A 6,000-nucleotide genomic window follows, 5' to 3' on the forward strand; every position below is an offset into this window, starting at 1 on the left:
TTTGGAGATCTCTCCCGGTCTTTTGCTTTTACAAAAGCCTGTCAAGACGCGTATTCAACACCAACCAAGACGGCAATGCTGTCTTATTTTTTCCTTTATAATGTTAAGCCACGACCCCCTTTCCTTGCCCCTTTCAAAGACACTTCAACACAGATTGAGGGGGGAAAGGAATATGTTAATTCACCCAAGTGCTCCACCTTCCCAATTGAATGGATCCCATTAAACTGCAGGGATGACTGAGTAATCAATCAATGTGGAGAGGTCAAAATCATCTCCCTTTCACTTTTTCTTCATCCGCATTTCAAATAAACTTGGCAAAAACGCGTTGCTCAAACATATAGTCGTACATGGATGAGTGTTTGAAGGGGGTCAGTGGCGAGACCGGCGTGCATTTCTATTCTTACGAGGGATTCGCATACATTAAAGTTGAAAAAACACCTCACATCCCCGGGTTCAATCGAACAGTCCGACTGGAAAGAAAAAGACAGGATTTGCCAAATGCTACATGTTTCGGGCAACTCTCGCTCGTTACGTCACATTGTTTTTATCTAGAAGAAAGCATATAGTGCGAATAGCCGGGTTCATTCTGACAGAAGTCGCAGGTAACCTGCATGCTGTTTTGTTTCTCAGTGCGTGTCTGAACCGGGACGGTGTTTTTATTTTACGCACCGCTGCGTTGAGAACCCTCTAGCGGCTACACCACGAACTCTCAGTAAAAACCACAAGAAGAAAACAAAATATGGTCAGGCACGTTAAATATTTTTATTGTTCTTTCCTTTGTCCACATCGACCTATTAACGTGCGCAGCGCTGGCTGAGGAGGCAGATTGACAGAAAGCCAAACGCATGCTGAAGGCGAGAACGAGAAGGTACAGTAGACAAAATATATGACTTAAAGAAAATAATGCTTTTGTATGCTTAATGATAATGTATGTGTAAATAACGACTTTAAAGATGAAAAGCTGACACCAAGGAACAAAAACGACAGTAATTCAAATAATAATAGGCTAAATAATAAAATATATAAGGTATTTTAGTTTTCTTTCTCGACGAGGATGCCTATGTGACCAATCTCCAGTTAATCGATTTATTTTTCATATTTTTTTGTATCTGCAATTCTATAGGCTAAATAAATAAATAAATACACTCATAAATGACATCATCCTTTCAGGATGAACTCTAAAGCACAAGTCCATTTTTCTTTTTTATTATTACAACTTAATGTTATATTTTCTTTTTCTAATAAACACCTTGTTGTGACCTTAAATACACAGATAATGAATAAATGAACAGTAAAACTGCATAAAAACTGCAAAAAAAAAAAAACACTTGACACTTGAAGACATTCTTTGATTAGGAATAAATTTAGGTTTACAATCTTAAAGCACTTATTTTGTGAAATAACCCTCACATGAGAACACAGATGAATTTAGGGAGGATATTTTGTAGCACTGATGAATAATAGGAAGCATACACAGCAGTGACAGATCTGATTGCACATGTGACACCTACAACAAGAGTATCAACGCATTTCCAACCATACTCTTCTTATTGCTTTTCCTTATTGAATGCCAGCAGCAGTGGGAGCCTGGAAAATGACTGAATGCACTTCCTACATTGTCTGCTCCTGATCTCAGTGTTCTGGTTCTCACAGCTGCAGAGGGACTCCTTGCAAACATGTGACGTCAATACTGCTGAATATCAATGGGCACTGGTGCTAAAGGACCAGCGGGAAACCTGGGGTGAGCCACTATAGAGCCCCTCATTCGGCAGGTTCTTACCTCAAAGTTACTTTCAACCATTCTTATTCAGCAGGATGTCCAAATCACTTTAAGCCCTTTGCTCAGGAAGGTTTTACAGTGAGACTCCAAAGTACCTCATCTCTTATCACTTAAAATAGATGAGGCTTCCTAATAAAACTCAGGAAGCAAAGCAATGAACTACAAACATATTTCTGGAGTGCATATACGCTTTAGCATAATACTTCCTGTCTAAATGATGGAATAACTTGTTACTTGTCCAAACCAATTTAATAGTTCATTTCAACCGTTTTGTAATTTTCTAGTTTAGTAAAATGTTGATTGTCCCTGCTAATGAACTCATAAGCAACCGATTGGTTTTACTGTGCAGAGAGAAAGCTGCATTCGTTTTTCATTTTTTTATTATGAAAGACAACAACAAATAAAGGGCAGCAAACAAAACATCTAAAGTTGAAAGAGTGTTCATATTTGCTCAGGATACATGCACATAAAAATATAACATAAAAAAGTGCACAATGAATGCCCTGGCGCTTTGGATAAAAACACTTGCAGCATTTTACACTACATTATTAAATATTATTTGCATATTCTAAATAGAGTTCTCTCCATATCTGACTCCATACCATGATCAGCAAAATCATCTGATATTGAAATAAAAAAATCATTATTTTTCTGATGTTATCTCTGAGCTGTTGGCAAAAAGTTAACATGAATTAATTGTAAACCTATTGAAATATACAAAATATGTGAAGAAAAATATTCCATTAAAATATCTGGTTATTTATTTGTGATTAGTCATATATTGTCAATATACTTTTAGTCAATGTATTTTATTATTAATTAATTATATTATATTATTATTTTTTGCCCTCTTGTGTGAGATATAGATAGAAGTATTGCAACTTTGACTTCTTGTATTAAATTCAACATTATGATCATCAATTTTTCAATGTTAATATATAATGCAAGAAATATTTATGTTTAAAAAAAAAGGCATGCAGGTTTGTGGTGGTTTTTCAGTATTTGAGACAGGATTTGTGCAGTCAATTATTATTTTATCATATATCTGCTCTGGTTTTGCTATTGCACTGTAGAACACTGACTCATTGCCTTACATTCAGCATTTTTAGTGGGGTACTCACTGCATTAAAGAAATTAAACTTTACAAATCATTCAAAGATAATGTTAAGAGAGCTCTGCACTAGTCCTGTATTGTGATTAATAGCGGGTTGCGTATAGCTGAAGATGTCATCAATGACGCACACATCCTGGTTTTTACTCTCTGCCTGTTCCCTCATCTGCAATCAGGAAATGCAAGTCAGTTCATTTGAATTGATCCTGGCTTGTCTCCTACCTGAAGACCTACTACAACTAAAAGTCTAAGAGCAATTACCCAAACACTCAATCTTTCTGCTGATGCTGAGGCCTAAGGATTTCGTGACGTATTTGATGCTCCCTCAACACTGGAATTTTTTACTTAGTCTTTTATACAAGACCGTGATTTTCTATTTTACACCAACACTGCCTTTGCTTTAACTGCAAATACATATGAATAATCTTTGTGGAATTTTCCAGCACCTGCACACAGGGCTGGGTCAGATAGAAGCTTTAACACAGTATTGTGTAATAACAACTAAGTCTCTCATCCCAGTAATTGGGCCTTTAAGAGGTATGATATTCATTGGCAGTAAAAGAACAGTTTGTCAGCATAAAAGCAAAATGCAAGTGATCCCCCATGACAATTGTGAAATGAATCCTTTTTATGATTTATCAGCAGAATTTACTGATGAATTGCAATTTGGGAGTACAGAGAGAAAATGCAGAAACCTGTCCAACAAACAACTTTCCTAATATCACAGCAAATGTAATGCAAAATTATTGTGTTGATTCATGAATATGAAAAAGTCTGTCGTTAATGACAATTAAAAACAAGCTTGCAACTGAATCTTATGCAAGTCAAACATGTACACCTGTGTATGTGTGAACAAGCGTTTGTGTGTGTGTGATAGGGGAAATTCCACCTGGTGTTTATTGTACCCATCTTTCAAAAAGATAACCATCACAAAAATGAGAAAGGATACATGTTCTGACATCTATTGTATCTGATCTAATAATAAAATGGGCATTTCTCATTCATTCCAGAGATCAAAGTGTTCCCCCAACGGAACAGATCAATTTGTAGTTAGGGAGACTCTGGAAAAACCCTGCAACAAAAAGGCCAATGCAACATTTTGTAATGAGTGATGGAACAACGTATTAATTTAATCTCAGCTGCATGAAGCGGTTGTCATTACGATGGTGCTGCCAAAATAACCAAAGCGAACATTCTGCAATTAGTCCACATATTTGTTGGCAAACTTGGTTCATATCAACTGAACGGAAGATCTTAATGGTGGAGAAATAGCAGCTGGTGGAATGGTGATTTGAATATCTGTATTCTATTGCTTTGCTGTTCATTTAACAAATAAATGTAATGCATCCTTGTCTGTGGAGAAAGAAAAACAAAGTATTGAAATAAAGTTCCCAATTTGTGTCCTCTCAGAATCTTCTGATAAATTATTTGGTTTTCATATTCATAGCCCATCACACAGCAATCTACCTAATTTCATTCACTTCAAGTTGAATTCAGCAGAGATGGACAAAGTCAGCCACCTGTAATTCAAGCATCTGATGTAGATGAATATTCAACAGAGCCCAAGGTAAGAGCTCAGTTAAAGTGGGCAACGATAACCTCATACTGATGCTGTTGAGAATGAAGCTTGCATGAAATCAGCAATGATCAATCTAGAATTTTTTGTCATTGTAAGTTGAGCTGAAATCAGTCTGTGTCGATTCTTACTCAACTTAAGGGTAGATGAGACATAAACAAGCTTAGCAGAGCCAGCTTACATTTCATAATCAAATTCTGACTGTATGAGATAGAAAAACTGAATTTCCCAGAGGACTGTGGCTTTGCTTGGGTCTCTAATTACTGCTGTAATTGATCCGTGTTTCTAAGCAACAAAAGCTTTTAATGAATAAAATAATTTCTCCCAACTTCTGAATCAATATTTCACCACTGAGACAAACATCTGCTCCACCCATTTCCTTTTGCCAAGTTGGCAAGTTTGATCTGTATTTACTCTCTAGATAGGGAAGGAGAGGAAGGAAAAGAGAGAACAGCATATGACATCATTTTGTTTCTAGAACATTGATCAAGCAGAAGTAACACCTTTTATAGACTGGGCCAAGATGTCACACCAGGAAGTTTTTGAGTTGTCCAATTACACAACTGCGTGTTTACTCTAGCACTGGTTTTGTATGTTGGTTTATCATCATATTATCATATTGTTGTAATATCTGTTTTTTATCTGTTTTATACACAAAAAAACAAGGGTATTTTAGTGTCATATTGGCTTTATATGTTGAACTTTTTTACATTTTACTTTTATATACATTATTTGTTATACCATTTACATTTTTTGCTGTTTCATTAAAGGTTTTGTGATTCATAATTGTTGTACTGTTTGCTGAAATGTTTAGCATAGTTTTCCATAGTTAATTTTTGTGTTCCATGATCTTATTTTGAGCAATAATGGTAGAGATGTTAATGAGATTTTAAGGTATGTGTCTGTACTAAAATTTATTGAGAATTTGATAAACCCAAAACAAGAACTAATTCACAACAGTAAAGAGTATGACAACGTCCAGACCATATCACCCATTTTACTAGTATTAATTATTTTTTATTTATGTTTAAGATAATACTTTGTTGACAATTTAATGAAAGAAAAACAATTTTCAAGGTTTCAGCTTTTTATTATACACACATCAGAGTTTGGCTATGCAGAGAACAAAAACTTCCAAATAAAAGCCAACATGACAATATATATATATATATATATATATATATATATATATATATTTATTTATATAAATACTTAATGTAGTTACAGTGACCCTGTAATAATATGATACTTAGTGTAGTTAAACCCGCCCTCCTTAGTTACTGTTGCTATGTTCGACAACCCATGCCTCTCTTGCACCACACATCATGTTCTCACGCAGTGAAAAAATACACTGCGGAGCAAAGAGGATACTGACACCACGCTGACAGACGAGACAGAAAAGGTTACTTCTGTTATGAAATAAAGTCTCAGCTTTCACATTTGGTCATTTTTAAAGACATTCAAACAATTAATACCATTTTGTGGCTCTTTGTTGTGACAGATCACTGTAAAAAGATGTCAATATACACATCA

Source organism: Barbus barbus, assembly GCF_936440315.1.
Source record: "Barbus barbus genome assembly, chromosome: 5".
Taxonomy (NCBI): Eukaryota; Metazoa; Chordata; class Actinopteri; order Cypriniformes; family Cyprinidae; genus Barbus; species Barbus barbus.